This window comes from Bufo bufo, chromosome 1 (assembly GCF_905171765.1).
Source record: "Bufo bufo chromosome 1, aBufBuf1.1, whole genome shotgun sequence".
Lineage (NCBI taxonomy): Eukaryota > Metazoa > Chordata > Amphibia > Anura > Bufonidae > Bufo > Bufo bufo.
This window is the reverse complement of record NC_053389.1, coordinates 248,263,347-248,280,393: the sequence shown is the minus strand read 5'-3', so window position 1 is coordinate 248,280,393 and position 17,047 is coordinate 248,263,347.

The window sequence follows — 17,047 nt, the reverse complement described above, 5'->3', positions numbered from 1 at the left end:
TGCCTTCTTAAGGTGGTTGTCCCTAGGTGAGTGTTGGGCTTACCGCGATTTATGAGTTGACAGCACAGGCTGCAGATGGCAACACTATTGTCATGTGCCGGCGTCCTGGGAGCACAAGATGTGACCGTGCATGGTGGGTAGCTCGCTCCAGATACATTTGCGGTCTGCTTTTTGCCTCCTGTGCACTGCGAGTTCTGCCTGCTTCTCCTCCTTCTCCCTATCTTCTGCTCCGTCTCTCCTTCTGAACTCTCTTTCTCTTCCTCTCTTGAGGGCACCCACGTGATGGCCATCGTCATCATCGTCACCTTCACCACCACTGATATTAGAGATCTCGGAGTAGGCAGCAATAGCGGGGACCACCCTCCTTGGGCTGATCTGGGTACTGTCATCCGACCGCTGGGTGGCGGCAGTTGCTACCTCCTCTTCCTGATCCGATGCCAAGAATGGCTGTGCATCGGTAAGGTCTGGGAAAGGATGGGAAAATAATTCCTCTGACTCGAGTGAAGGGCCTATGGTGGTGGTGGTGTTGGTGTCTTTGGGGGTGCACACAGCAGAGAGTGAGGAGGGTGCAGATACAGAGGATGAGGAGGGTGCAGAAGTGGAAGGATGAGTGAGCCACTCAACTAACTCTGGTGCGTCCTTTGACGTAATCGCATGCACCTTCTCTAACTTCCCACTTAGGATCCGGCCTGGTGCACCTGCCCGACCCCTACCACCCCTGCGGAACGTCCTGCCTCTTCCTCTGCCTGTCATTTTCAAAATGAACCTGTGCCAAAGTCCCTAGAGAGGAGCAGTATTTGGTGAAAGCTGGTATATCGCACCCCTCAATCAGTATTTTGTGGAAGCAGCTATATAGAACACCTTAATCAGTATTTTGTAGAAGCAGGTAAATCGCACCCCTCAATCAGTATTTTGTGGAAACAGGTATATAGAACACCTGAATCAATATTTGGTGGAAGCAGGTATATCGCACCCCTCAATCAGTATTTTGTGGAAGCAGGTATATCAAACCCCTAAATCAGTATTTTGTGGAAGCAGGTATATAGAACCCCTTAATTAGCATTTTGTAGAAGCAGGTATATCCCACCCCTCAATCAGTATTTTGTGGAAACAGGTATATCAAATCTCTTAATCAGTATTTTGTGGAAGCAGGTATATTGCACCCCTCAATCAGTTTTTTTGGGGCAACAGGTATATCACACCCGTTGCAAATAGTTGTTCCAATAACGCTTGTCCCTCCATATACCTGCAGTATCGCAGCAGACCGCACACAACTGCTGCACAATACAAATGCACTATAATAAACTTTCTATGTTAGAATGTATATTATAGGTATATCACACCCCTCAATCAGTATTTTTTGGGGCAACAGGTATATCACACCAGTTGCAATTAGTTATTCCAATAGCGTATGTCCCTCTATATAGCTGCGGTATCGCAGCAGAACTGCACACAACTGCTGCACAATACAAATGCACTATAATATACTTTCTACGTTAGAAGGTAAATTATATCGCACCCCTCTGTGTATCACACCTATGGATAGCACACCTATACCAGTCCTTAAAAGGACTTTTGTGGCCCTATTAGCTAGCGTTTGGAGTCCCTAACAGTCTGTCCCTGCTCCACAAAGCAACCTCTCCCTACACTGGCAAAACACAGAATGTAAAATGGCTGCCAGATCGGGTTCTGTTATAGGGTGGGGGTGTGTCCATGTGCTGAAACGTCTCAATTGGCTGTCCTGTCCCACCTGATGGATGTGTCATGGGTCAAAGTTCGGCGCAATGCAAAAGAATATGGCGCATGTGAACATTGCCATATGTTCGCATGTTCGGCGTTTACGCGAACTAGCAAAGTTCACAGCGAAACGACCACCAGGCGAACCGCAAGGCCATCTCTAGTTGTGACAACCTTTCTCTATGGTACACTGATATATATCAGGAAACATGGCACATGCAAAATGCTGTCAACCACATAAAAAGAAGGACAACTGATCACAAGACAACTTGTCACAGATGAACGCGCAATCTTTTCCTTCTATCTATATTTAAGACACAAGACGCTCTGATACATGTGCCTCGTTCATGCCTCATCGCCTTTCTAGTTCTTGATTTTTCAATACAGCTTACATTAATATCTTTCCTTTTATTCCTTTTTTTCGTCTTCTCATTGTTTATTAAAATGTAATGGTATTTAAATTGAATTCCCCAGCTCCAATGTGTTCAGCTGATTGCGGCGGTCATGATGCGGAGCCTTAATATATCTGGAAGCCAGCACCTGGGGCCCCCGGCTGTTTCAAAATTCCTAAAACAATGACAGGCAAAATGAAAGAGGGAGAGGATGAAGGTGATGAGGGTTGTATTGCAGGGATTTCACAGGGAGCTGTTTTAGCTGGAAGGAAAAATAATGGGAACGGCGTGCCGTCCAGCTTGACTTACTGTAGGTTATAATTCATAGTAACAGCGACGTTCATAAACAAGGAATCAATTATGATCGCAATCTGAAAAAAAAATGTTCTGAGAAAATCTTCCCATTGATAAATCTGACAAGGAAAGAAAGCAGTGAAGGAGAAGATGACTGATTGTCTCTACCCCACATACTGTAATCAAACCTGAGGATTCTCATATATTCACAAGTTCTATTCTGGGAAGTAATTTGAAAAGAGATCAGAAGCAAGAATAGAAATATGAGGTTATGTACGGTAGTAATTAAAGTCAGATATGTAAATTCAACTCCCTGTGCAGATCCATATTCTTGCCCAGGGGAAGAAGTTATATTCTACATGGAGAGCATTATTATAGTAGATATATTTATCTACATAGGAGCAGTATTATAGTAGTTATATTCATCTACATAGGAGCAGTATTATAGTAGTCATATTCTTACACATAGAGGACAGTATTATAGTAGATATATTCTTATACATAGGAGGCAGAATTATAGTAGTTATATTCTTATATTAATGGGGTAGTATTATAGTAGTTATATTCTTATACATAGAGAACAGTATTATATTAGTTATATTCTTGTACATAGGAGACAGAATTAATACAGTTATACTCTTCTACATAAGAGGTAGTATTATAGTAGTTATATTCTTATACATAGAGAACAGTATTATAGTAGTTATATTCTTGTACATAGGTGACAGTATTATAGTAGTTATATTCTTGTACATAGGAGCAGTATGATAGTAGTTATATTCTTGTACATAGGGGTATTATTATAGTAGTTATATTATTATGCATAGAGAAAGTGATAAGTGATAAAGATGCCCCTAATCAGGGCCGATCACGTTTGCTCTACTGCTCCAAATTAATAGTAACCCAAGAAGGGTTTTATGTGCAAGGAAGAAAATAACTGTGACACACACTGGGGTCAAAGCAAATTCTTGTTTATTACAGGAAGTACAGCAGTTTATATACTGTAGACATCAGAGAGGCATTCCCCCTGAGGCATGTGGCATTGTTACATTGGCTGAAATATGAAAATAAGACAAGAGATAACACTTGGTATCTGCCCATTGTGCATTGTTTTACTAACTGTGGTATGTGAACTATGAAAATATCTAACTACAGGCGCCATCTTGTAATGGAGTTCTCTAACAGCAGAAAAAACGTATATGAAGTAGTTAGGAGGCGTGTTCTTTTGGGTAGGATGAAACCTTTGTGCTCTGGAGAAAATAAGGTGTTGTCTGAGAGCTAAAGTATGTGGGAGCTTTAGCTAAATTCAAAGAATGTAGTCCACATCTCTATCAGTCCCCCCTTGGACCTCATTTTTTCCCTAACGAAAGCCTAGCACATCTGTCCACATGCTTCCAATCCTCTTCGCCAGCTTCCATGACAACCTAGCCTAGTGTATAGCCTCCAATGACACTGGACTTAGCATGGGAAAGTCAGATGTCAGTCCCTATGGTCGATGATCTCCAGGTGGCGTTGTAAGCAGGAGGGGGGGCCAACAGAACAAAGTGGACCTTGTCTCCCATCCTCATGGAGGTCTCCCATCCTTGTGGAGGTCTCCCATGAGCATCTCCAGGTAGCCTCAGCTACGACTTTGAACAAAAACCTCCTAATGTAGGGGATGAAACAATACACAATTAACACAAATAGCAGAATTAAAGATAAAATTCAGGAATAGAAAGTAAGTCCTTTTAGGGCATTCATGACCTGGTGATTGATTAGTGTGAACATAAGAACTATCAATACTGGGAGTCTTTGGGCTATACTATTAATGGGTCACTGGGCTAGAAGTATCGGACTGTAACAACTTTGTTCTTCCTTTTGCACACCTCTTCCCCAGCCCAGAAACCTATTTTTACTATCTCAATAAGAATCCATATTCTTTTAATCAGGATCAGCAGTCACACAAGGGGGAACAAGAAATATCCTTTCAAGTCTCACGACTCAATACTTTCTTGAAATGACTCGAATTAGGCTTTCCTTCAAGCTTCACTGATGTGCTTGTGGTCAAGAACACTTGGAATGGACCATCAAACCAGGATTTGAGGACAGGACTTTTCTAACGTGTCTTTTTACCATCACCCAATCTCCAGACACAAGTGGGTGGGTTCCTGGTGCTTTATCAACATCTGGAAATAAAGCAAAAACTCGAGAATGTATTTTAGTCAAATGCTTGTGCAAACTAATCACATAATCTGTCCAACAACCATGTTGCATCTGGAGCCACTGTGGGAAATACAATCCTGTCCTAGGGCCTGAACCACTACGGACCATATAGGGACTAAGGCCTGTCTTATGGTTAGGGGTATACCTTATTGAAAATACAGCTACCAGCTGGCAATCTGTTCATGGTTTACCAGTCTCTGCCATGGCTCTTTTAATCTTTATTTCAGTGTCCCGTTCAGTTCCTTTTTTCCCAACTCTACCGCTACTTTGTGGATAGTACGAAGCATGTAAGGCCTGTTCTACACCCAAAACCTTCATTATCTTCTGCATCACTTCACCTGCGAAGTGAACACATGTGTCACTTTCAATGGTCTCTGGTACGCCATAACTGCATACAACTTCGGCCATAATCTTTTTTGCTGTGGTCTTAGCTACCAGGTATGCTTCTGGCCATCCTGAAAACAAGTCATCACACACCAATACATACTCATACATGCCCACCATGGGTAGTTTAAGGTAGTCTGCAAGCATTGAAACAGATACAAAGGGCAAGACATGTGTTTCCGGGGTACCTTAACCACCTTGTCTCACGTTGTTCTGGGCAAAAATCATGCATCCTTCTAACTGCTACAGTGCTAAACCCTGGGGCGTACCATGCGCTATGTACTAAATCACACACAGCAGCTTCTGACTGGTGCATCACTTCATGGGTTGCCTGTACCATTCTGGATTAGAGGGACCTGGGAAGGCAGAGTTTCCCTTGGAACTGTGTTAGGCCTTCCTCATTTGTAGTCCCCCCTTTTCCATCCACCGGTCCCTTTCTTCCTTCCCCACCTGGTTCTGTAAGGTCTTAAGAACTTCCAGCGAGACAGGAGGAGTTATTTCAGGGACCTGATCTGTGTCCACTAAGGCAGGGGTCTGCCTAGGCAATTTGAAAGCCATTGTTGCTGCCTGTTCTGCCTTGGCTTTTCCGTTTGACTCCTCTGAGTCTGTTTTACAGTAACCTTTGATTTTATCACCGCCACTCAAGTTGGCGACATGAGGGCTTCTATAAGAGACCTCACTGCTTCCCCATTATGATGGGTTTACCTGAAGCGGTCAGGAAGTCTCTGGCTTTCCAAATGGGCCCATAGTCATGGGCTGTACCTGGAATCAGCGTAAATGTTGGCTGCTTTCCCATCTGCATATCTGCAAGCCATCTCCAGAGCCCTTAGCTCTGCTTCTTGGGCAGACATGTGTGGTGGTAAGGACTCTGCTTTTTAGTGTCATGTTTAATCACCACCGCCCAACCTGTGTAGTAACTGCCACCCTGGCCATACCTCAATCCATCCACAAAGAGCACATGATCTGGATTGTCTAATAGCTGATTTACCAAATCCCGCTGTCCCTTGTGACATAAATCTGCAAACAGTCATGAGCCTCTTCTTCTGGATCTGGAAGTCTGGAAGAAAAGTTTAAGTGCCCTAACTCTTCCCTCCCCCCTTGCTCCAGAGGCAACAGGGTGGCTGGATCCAAAATATTACATCTACAGGCACAATATTTTGATGAATAGATTGATGGAAAAAGTTACAATAGCTGGAATTCTGCGATAGAGAAACAAGTAGTGATGGAGGAACATCTGTCGGGGCGGTTCGCGAACACGATCAAATGTTCACGAACTGCAAGTTCGCGGCGGGTCCCATTCATTTTAATGGCAGGCGAACCTGAAAAACCTTCAGCTCATATTTGCAGCCAAGAAATAATTACTAGAAGTGCACAAATAGTCCCACAACATGGACAGTGACATACCAGATGTATTATTAGAATTTGCGATCTCCATTCATTTTTGTTTTCAATGCGAAATATAGGCAATATAATTTTCGCGTACGCGCATGCGCAAATGCACTATACAGTACCCAAATGCACTATAAAGAAAGAATATTGGTATATAACACCCCGCTTCAATCAGTTTTTTTGGGGGACGACTGGTATATCACACCAGTAGAATTTATTTGTTCCAATAACGTTTGTCCATCTATATAGCTGCAGTATCGCAGCAGAACCGCACACAACTGCCGCACAATACAAATGCACTATAATATACTTTCTAACATAGAAAGTATATTATAACATTGTACAAGGAAGGCAATCCATGAGAATATACATGAAGATAAAACGTAACCTTTAATAATTTTACTATGAGGGTCCATTCACACGTCCGTAAGTGTTTTGCGGATCCGCAAAACACGGACACCGGCAATGTGCATTCCGCAATTTGTGGACCGCACATCGCTGGCACTATAATAGAAAATGCCTAATCTTGTCTGCAATTGCGGACAAGAATAGCACATGTTCTATTTTTTGGCGGAAACGGAAGCACAGATGCGGAAGTGCGGATCCGCGGATGCGGACAGCACATTCCGGCCCCATTGAAAAGGAATGGGTCTGCACCCGTTCTGCAAAATTGCGGAACGGATGCGGACCCATTTTGCGGATGTGTGAATGGAAAAGATATCCCTCAAAATGAAAATAAATGAAATTATTAAAGTTAACCAAAAAGCATAGATATGGTAGGCAGTAACAAGTGCTCGGCGGCACTAAATCAGGTGCTTGGCGGCACCAAATCAGAAACCATATGTCCTACCACAATCCCGGGGTTCCAGTGCACATCGATGAATCGAGGAGGGAAAGCAAAAAAACATCCATCCCTGGGCTAGATGATGATGTGGTATTGAAGGACAGGGTGGGCAAAGAACTGTCTCTGATATTGCCCTACAGGGGGGTGCTATTCTGGCCCTGATAGCCTAACCACAGACCACCCGCCCCGATAAGAGCGACCCCGTCCGGAACCTTACCCTATATAAAAATGGCCCTAGTAAGCCCCTAGCCCCCTGACTTCCAGGTGATCACTATATAGATCTATGTGTTTTTGACTCATTATAAAAGTATATTATAAGTATATCGTACCCCTCTGTGTATCACACATATCGATAGCACACGTATACTAGTGCTTAAAATGACTTTTGTGTCCCTATTAGCTAGCGTTTGGTGTCCCTAACAGCCTGTCCCTGCTCCACACAGCAACTTCTCCCTACACTGGCAAAACACTGAATGTAAAATGGCGGCCAGATCAGGTTTATTTATAAGGCAGGGGGTATGTCCATGTGCTGAAATGTCTCAATTGGCTGTCCTGTACCACAGGTCACGAGGGTGTCAAGATCCACGCCTGACTCCGTTATACCCGGGGTCAGGAAGTCGCAGCGGGTGGCTGCGCGCTCGATGTACAAAGACAGTGCTGTTTCGTAATGGTAGCTTTCTGGGTTTGCCTTGCAACCCTTTTGGGTCACTCAGGGATCCGTAGCTTCTCCTCCTCAGCTGTTTCTTGTCCAGCAATCCCAACCTCCTTATATTCCCATCTCCCACTTCTCTGGTTGCCAGATATAGAGCTTCCTGCCTGGACTTCTATACTGACCCACTGGAGCTGTGTAGTTGTGTTCCCTGGTTGTTGTTCCAGAACATTACCCTCCGGATCCCTGTTGGGCCTTGGTGGTCTGTTGTTGTCGCCCACCTGGGATTATATGTTTGTCTGTATTGTCTGTCCTCTCCTTGGTGTTTTCCTCTTAGTGTCAGTGGTGCGGACTAGTGATCCCACCGCCCCGTTCACTACTCAGGGCTCATCCTAGGGAAAGCCAGGGTTTAGGCACGTAATCGGTGTACGGGTGAGGAACCCGTCTAGGGACGTCAGGGCAGTCAGGTGCCAGTCACAAGGTGAGTCAGGGGTCACCACCTTTCCCTCTCCCTTGGACAGGACCTTCCCATTTCCCTCCCTTTGCGTGACGCCGGTCATTACAACCACCTGATGGATATGTCATGGGTCAAAGTTCTTCACAATGTAAAAGAATATGGCGGGCGCGAATTTCTCCATATGTTCGCATGTTCGGCGAATCTCGAACACGCAAAGTTCGCCGCGAAACGACCGCCGGGCGAACCGCAAGGCCAACTCTAGAAACAAGTCTATAAAGATAATATTATCTAGATTGGTCCCATATATTAGTAATTAGGACAAATAATTAACACGATGACTCCATGATAGTACTTAAAACACTATAAGCTCTATAAGCTTCAGGAAATAAGTTTGTGATACGTCATGATCGTCTGTAACAGTGTCAATTGTGAGAAGCCAAGAAAGGTAATACAATCTAGAATGAAAGTCCATGACATGATCCTATGTGTTAGTAGTAGGTTAAAAAATTGACACAATAAACATATGGTCAGGATCAGTTATTAACTATTAATTTAGTAACTTTTTGGTGTACTAAAACACATATATACCATTGAGAAACATACATTTGTGTACTAGTCGTTGTCTCTCTCTTGCCTTTTTGAGAAATTTGGACTGAATTCCTAAGCTGAGCTGGATGGGCACATGTCTTTTCTCAGCCCTATAAAACTATGTGAGAACCAATTCGCTTATCCTTAGTCAGGATGAATATGCTGAAATCAGCAAGTAGAGATATACCAAGGTTCAGTCCTAACCAGAATGTGGCCTTCTTCCGGCACATCAGGATTTAGCAGAGTTAAACCAAACAGTTTGTAAGTTATCACATCTAACTCTGCGGGCAACAAAAAGGTTCTTGGGTTGTACTTTCATGATGATAGACGTAATATCACTGTCACTTTGTGGTTCAGGACTATCTCAGAACCTTTATCAAGCATTGCTTGTACAACTGCCACAGTTCTGATGCAGAAAGGGGCACCTCTGGCCACGGGGTCAAGTCTGGCTGAATAATATGCCACAGGGCGTTGTTGCTGCTGGCCATGCAGTTGGGTGAGGACAGCTGAGGCATGGCCATTCACTTCTGTACAATACAATCTAAATGTGGTAATCTGATAGGCCCAGTGTCGGGGAGAACAAACTGGTCATCTTTAGGCATAAAAGGCATCTACCACCTCATCTGTAAGATGGAAAGGACTAAAAAACAAATAATCATAAAGAAAACTGCATCAAACATGCGTATCCACGGTCTGCAAAAAGAAACAGGGCCTTAAAATGATGTCCTCAGTGCATTCATGTTTCTGGGCAAAGGGATGTCCTACACAGTCTTCTTACATTCAGGGATGATATGTTTCACCCCAGGAAGGCAACAGTAATGCAACAAAACTGAATTTTTTCTTTTTTTTCTCTCTCACTTGCAGCCATGTTGTAAAAATGGACAGGAGTGACATAGCTGCAGTATACATACTAGGTGAGTTCTAGGCTCCCTACAGCAGCACCACCCAGGTATACTGTTCATCCTCATGTGTGAAGGCAAATAACTATCAATTGTCTGAATGTAGTGGTACTCAAAAGAAAACATTTGTCAATGACAGTGGAGTGGGTAGTGGTAGTGGGAACCTGAGCCAACGAGGTGTGTATTGGGCACAATGGGGCTGTTACAAACTGTGGCTTCATTGACAGCACGTAGGTCACAAACCATCTGGTATCGGGTTGGTTTGTCTTCTCACTTTTCTTTTTTACAGGGTACAAAAAAGTGTTAGAAGGGGATACTCCTTGATAACCCTTTTTTCAAAAAGTTTCGGACTGTTTGAGATATGGCATCTGACTGCGCCATAAGAGATACTGCATCTTCCTGGGAAGTGGGGCACCAGGTTTCATCACTACTTCCACAGGAGGAACTGGGCTTCCTTCTCATCTTCCAGGAGTACTGACAAAAAGATGGACCAGGGAGTTTTATCAAGCAAGCAAATCTGTACCCAGGAGGCAACATGGGATGTTACCACTGACCAGCAACCGGGCAAGCACTTCTTGGATAAGGACAAATCTAACACGGTTGGGTTCTGTTGAAAGGGGAGTGTACTACTTTCCCATCCACTTCTACCCAAGGACTGGTGTTCTTGGAGATTAAGTCAGGGAAGGCCATATTTGCTGGACAATTGTCTTGGCTGCTTCAGTATCAATCAAAACGGGACTACTTCTTTATCACCGAGAGTGAGGGATATCATTGGGACCAGACTTGAATATGCTAAATGTTTAAAAGCACAGCCGATACTGGAGGTACTGTATTGCCTGTTTCCTAATCTTGGTCTAACTTCCCCCCCTCACCTGTGTCATCCTAATGACAAAAACATGGGTGTCTGTCTGTGGAGATGGACAGTGATCTAGGCAACACAGAATACGATACTCTCGTGTGGTGTGGACGAAGAGTTCCACACATAGCACAACTCTCTCTCTCATCTGGGTTCTGGGTCCCGCAGACTCTGCAGGTCCATCTCCCAGGACCATTATAGGGTGGCAGACCTTTTGTTTCCTTTTTCTGTTGGGGAGGTGATTTAACATTATCCTGATAACATTCACAACCCTACTTTCGCTGTTTCTCTATACCTCCTCCTCTATACACTTGCCTCTCGCAGGAAGACTTCTGTCTGTTCTGCGAGCTTGTTATCCTTCAGCCACCCTATATCTCCCTAAATGCTTTTTCTCACTACTACTCTCAGTTTACAATCGGAGATGGGCGGCATGTTTACACCTTTCATTAGCTTGCTGATATTTTTCACTGCCTGTTTACATTCTTTATTAATTCTGCAGTATCTTTTCTCAAGCATTTTTCAGCAACATCATATGAAAGACAGAAAAATACAGAATCTGTCCGGGCTTAAAGCTACAGTTTACCACAGTTGAGACTATCTCCATCACAATCCCCTTTTTCTGCGATTCTTGCAAATGGGCAGGAGGGGGGACTTCACTTGACTTTACTTGAAAAACAGAAACATAGAAGTTAAAACATTTCATCTGAATAAACAATTAAACAATACTACCGGTCATGACTAATTATAGGTATATGTGTATCCTTCATGTACTGACTCGAGTGAGTACCCCTTGTGGTGTTACTTGGATCTATGTGTATTGTTTCATGATTGTAGCCGTATCCGGAGAAATACCAGTAACTAAGATGGCTGCCGGGCAGGAAGTGTCATGGTCTTACCTTCTTGCTGTTCTCCTTCGTTTGACATGTGCTGGCGGCCATCTTGGTTTCTGGGTTTCTTGTAGCCTTCCACCCTGCGGCTCCTCCTTCCCACTGGGAGGAGCTGGATGCCTAGCTCATATATATAGGAGGTCTGTGGCTTCAGTTCCTTGCTTGGTCCTCTTGTGTTCACATGCTTCTAAGACTGCTGCTGCTTCTGGTTCCTGATCCTGGCTTCGTCTGACTACCCTGCTGGTTCCTGATCCTGGCTTCGTCTGACTACCCTGCTGGTTCCTGATCCTGGCTTCGTCTGACTACCCTTCTGGTTCCTGACCTCTGGCTTCGCAAAGACTCTGCTCGGTTTCACCATCCGTTTGGACTTTTGCTTTACAGCTTTATTTTCAATAAAGCCTTCTTATTTTCACTTATCTCTTGTTGTACGTCTGGTTCATGGTTCCGTGACATTAGGACCAAGCCATGAATTCTGACGGTACAGGGCCATCCTCGCTACCCACGCTGGTTGCCAGACTTGATCAGCAGGATCACCTGTTGGGTCGGTTCGCTGTGGCGTTGCAAACCCTGCTTGAACGCACGGCTCATTTCGCTCCCGTTGCCGATGGGTCGGTTGTCGCTCCTGGGCTCGCTCCTACTGCCGCTCCGGTTGTTGCGCCAGAGTCTACCCCGACACCTGTTGTTGCGCCTGCGGTGTTTCGGGGTATGACCGGTTCTGCCCCTCTTCCACAGCGCTTTGGGGGAGAGCCAACTCAGTGCCGAGGTTTCCTTAACCAGGTGGGCATTTATTTCGAGTTGCTGCCACATGCCTTTCCTACTGAGAGATCAAAGGTGGGCTTCTTGATCTCGCTGCTCTCGGACAAGGCCTTGGCCTGGGCCAGCCCTTTATGGGAGAACAACAATCCGGTGGTTGCCGAGTTTTCCGGTTTTGTTGCTTCTCTTCGGGAAGGTATTCGATGTGCCGGCTCGTGCTGCCTCTGCTGCGAAGCTCCTTATGTCCATCAGACAGGGTTCACGATCCGTAGCTGAATACGTCATTGAGTTTCGTACCCTGGCAGCAGAGGTGGGCTGGAATAATGAGGCTCTGGTCGCTGCTTTCTCTCATGGTCTCTCGGATGCCTTGAAGGATGAGGTTGCAGCTAAGGACCTACCAGTTGAGCTCGAGTCTCTTATTTCTTTCCTGATTTTGATTGACACCAGACTCAGGGAGAGACCTTCCTTTAAGGAGAACCTGTGGAGGTCTTCTAACAGATTGGTGCCTACGTTTGCTGTCCCACCCGTGCCTCCCTCTCCTCCCACGCCTCCTGGGGATGACTTGTCTGGGGGTGAACCCATGCAGCTGGGGTTTGCTCGCCTGTCCGAGGGGGAGAGGGCACTCCGGAGACGCGAGGGCCGATGCATGTACTGTGGTCTCGGTGGGCATTTTCGGTTGGCATGTCCGAACCGTCCGGGAAAACGCTCGTACCTGAGATCCTGTCGGGGGCAGATATTCGGTGGAGTCTCCTCGTCCCCGGTTTCCCGTGTTGACAAACCACTGATCACTGTTGTCCTCTCCTGGGTCGGGGGCTCGGTGACGACCCAGGCGTTGGTGGACTCTGGTGCTGGTGGTTTGTTCATTGATAGTGTGTTCGCTGCCGCCAATTCCATTCCTCTGCAGGCTCGAGGTTCCCCACTGGCTCTTGAGGCGATAGACGGCAGACCCCTTCTGCCGCCACACGTGACTCATGAGACCCTTCCAGTGGGGATAGCCATTGGTGCCGTTCACAGAGAGTCGGTCTGCCTCCAGGTTATTTCGTCTCCACACTACTCGGTGGTCTTGGGGTACCCCTGGCTCCAGAAGCATAATCCGACTTTCGATTGGAGATCGGTCGAGATCCTCTCGTGGTCACCGCAGTGTGGGGCTAGTTGCATCCATGGGTCTGTCAAGTTGCTGTGTACTTCCTCGGACTCTCTGTTGCCTCCTGAATACGAGGAGTACCGGGATGTATTCGATAAGGTGCGCGCGGTTGCCCTACCTCCGCACCGCCCATACGATTGTGCCATAGAGTTACAATCTGGTGCCGTTCCTCCTCGTGGCAAAGTCTATCCACTGTCGGTAGCGGAGAATGAGGCCATGGAGGAGTACGTGAGGGAGGCGCTTTCACGCGGACACATTCGCAAATCTTTGTCCCCGGCAGGGGCTGGATTTTTCTTTGTGAAAAAGAAGGGCGGTGAGTTGAGGCCTTGCATCGATTACAGGGGTCTCAATCGCATCACGATCAAGAACGCTTACCCGATACCCTTGATTTCCGAGCTGTTCGATCGCCTTAAAGGGGCCACGGTCTTTACCAAACTCGACCTGAGGGCGGCATATAACCTGGTAAGGATCAAGGCGGGCGATGAGTGGAAGACCGCATTTAACACCAGGACCGGTCATTACGAATCCTTGGTTATGCCCTTTGGGTTGTGCAATGCGCCCGCAGTCTTTCAGGAATTCATCAATGATGTTTTCCGTGACCTGTTGCAGCAGTGTGTGGTGGTCTATTTGGATGACATCTTGGTATATTCTGAATCCATGGAGGCCCACATTCTGGATGTCAGACGAGTGTTGCAACGGTTACGAGAGAACAAGCTGTTCGGTAAGCTTGAGAAATGCGAATTTCACCGATCCCAGGTAACCTTCTTAGGTTACATCATTTCCGCTGAGGGGTTCTCCATGGATCCTGAGAAGGTTTCGGCTGTCTTACAGTGGCCCCAGCCCAGTGGTCTTCGTTCCCTGCAGCGCTTTTTGGGCTTCGCCAATTATTATCGGAAGTTCATCAGGGACTTTTCCATGCTGGCCAAGCCTCTCACGGATCTGACCAGGAAGGGCAGTAATTCCCAGGTCTGGCCGCTCGAGGCCATCCGAGCTTTTGAGGCCCTAAAGTCCGCCTTTGTGTCGGCTCCGATTCTGTCGCATCCCAACCCTGGGTTGCCCTTTGTCCTCGAGGTGGACGCGTCTGAGACGGGAGTAGGCGCCCTTCTGTCTGAGCGTAGAACACCAGAGGGTCCTCTGCTTCCTTGTGGGTTTTACTCCCGGAAACTGTCTTCCGCGGAGTGCAACTATCAGATTGGTGACAGGGAGTTATTGGCCATCGTGCAGGCCCTTAAAGAATGGAGGCACTTGCTCGAGGGTTCGGTGGTTCCGGTTCTCATCCTGACGGACCACAAGAATTTGACCTACCTTTCTGAGGCCAAGAGATTGACACCACGTCAGGCCAGATGGGCTCTGTTCTTGTCACGTTTTAATTACGTGGTCTCCTACCTACCCGGTTCCAAGAACATCAGGGCGGATGCCTTATCACGGCAGTACTCCGAGCTGTCCAGGGAGGAGTCGATTCCGACTTCGGTCATACCTCCGAATCAGATCCTGGCCGCCATTCGCACCAGCCTGACCTCTCCCCTGGGTGAGCAGATTTTGGCGGCTCAATCTGGTGCTCCCTCTGGGAGACCCAACGGCAGATGTTTTGTGCCTGAGGAGTTGCGCACTCGGTTGTTGCGAACCTACCATAACTCCAAGACCGCGGGGCATCCTGGAAAGAATCAGCTGTCCTGGGCTGTTTCACGTCTGTTCTGGTGGCCTTCCCTACGTTCCGACATCGCCGCATATGTAGCGGCATGCTCCGTTTGTGCCCAGAGTAAGTCCCTTCGGCACCTTCCGTTGGGCCTTCTGCAACCCATAGCCACCGGGGAGCGCCCATAGTCACACCTGGGGATGGATTTCATTGTGGACCTCCCTGCATCCCGAGGCCATACGGTCATTCTCATGATTGTGGATCGGTTTTCCAAAATGTGCCACTGTGTTCCTCTCAAGAAGTTACCCTCTGCACAAGAGTTGGCCACGATTTTTGCCAGGGAGGTCTTCCGGTTGCACGGTTTGCCCAAGGAGATTGTGTCGGATCGGGGGAGTCAGTTTGTGTCCAGGTTCTGGCGCGCCTTTTGCTCCCAGTTGGGGATTCATCTCTCCTTCTCCTCGGCCTACCACCCTCAGTCCAATGGGGCCGCAGAACGATCCAATCAGGCCTTGGAGCAATTCCTTCGTTGCTATGTCTCCGATCACCAAGACAATTGGGTTGACCTCCTGCCTTGGGCTGAGTTTGCCAGGAACACGGCGGTGAACTCTTCCTCTGGGACGTCTCCCTTCATGGCCAATTATGGGTTCCAACCTGCCGTGTTACCGGAGGTATTCTCTCCCCAGGATATTCCGGTTGTGGAGGATCACCTTTCCGTCCTACGTGCTTCTTGGGTACAGATCCAGAAGTCCCTTGAGGTCTCTGCGCAGCGCCAGAGACTCCAGGCTGATCGCAGACGAGCGCCTGCTCCTTCCTACCAGGTCGGAGACCGTGTATGGTTGTCCACCCGCAACCTCAACCTTCGAGTGCCCACTCCCAAGCTGGCGCCTCGCTTTGTTGGTCCCTTCCGAGTGCTTCGCAGGGTAAACCCGGTAGCCTATGCCCTTGCGCTTCCTCCTGGCATGCGGATCTCCAACGTGTTTCATGTCTCCCTGTTGAAGCCACTGGTGTGTAATCGTTTCACTTCCTCGGTTCCTCGGCCTCGTCCGGTCCAAGTGGGCAATCGTGAGGAATATGAGATGAGCAATATCCTGGACTCGCGCCTGGTCCGCGGTCGGTTGCAGTTTTTGGCCCATTGGCGTGGTTATGGTCCAGAGGAGCGTTCCTGGGTTCCCTCCGCAGATGTCCATGCTCCTGCCTTGCTCCGAGCCTTCCACGCACGCTTCCCTCAGAAACCGTTTTGTGCTCCGCGGAGGAGGGGCCCTTGAGGGGGAGGTACTGTCATGGTCTTACCTTCTTGCTGTTCTCCTTCGTTTGACATGTGCTGGCGGCCATCTTGGTTTCTGGGTTTCTTGTAGCCTTCCACCCTGCGGCTCCTCCTTCCCACTGGGAGGAGCTGGATGCCTAGCTCATATATATAGGAGGTCTGTGGCTTCAGTTCCTTGCTTGGTCCTCTTGTGTTCACATGCTTCTAAGACTGCTGCTGCTTCTGGTTCCTGATCCTGGCTTCGTCTGACTACCCTGCTGGTTCCTGATCCTGGCTTCGTCTGACTACCCTGCTGGTTCCTGATCCTGGCTTCGTCTGACTACCCTTCTGGTTCCTGACCTCTGGCTTCGCAAAGACTCTGCTCGGTTTCACCATCCGTTTGGACTTTTGCTTTACAGCTTTATTTTCAATAAAGCCTTCTTATTTTCACTTATCTCTTGTTGTACGTCTGGTTCATGGTTCCGTGACAGGAAGTTCCCTCAGTTAAGATGGTCGCTGGGCCGGCCGTAAGTTACAGGAGTTAAAATGGCAGCCAGGCCGGAAATTGGATTAGTTAAGATGGCCGCTGGTGAGGAAGTTACCTCAGTTAAGATGGCTCCTGGGGGGTATGGTAGGGTCTCACAGCGCCATCTTGGAGGGTAGTGTCAGTGGCGTCATACATTCCTGTCCAGC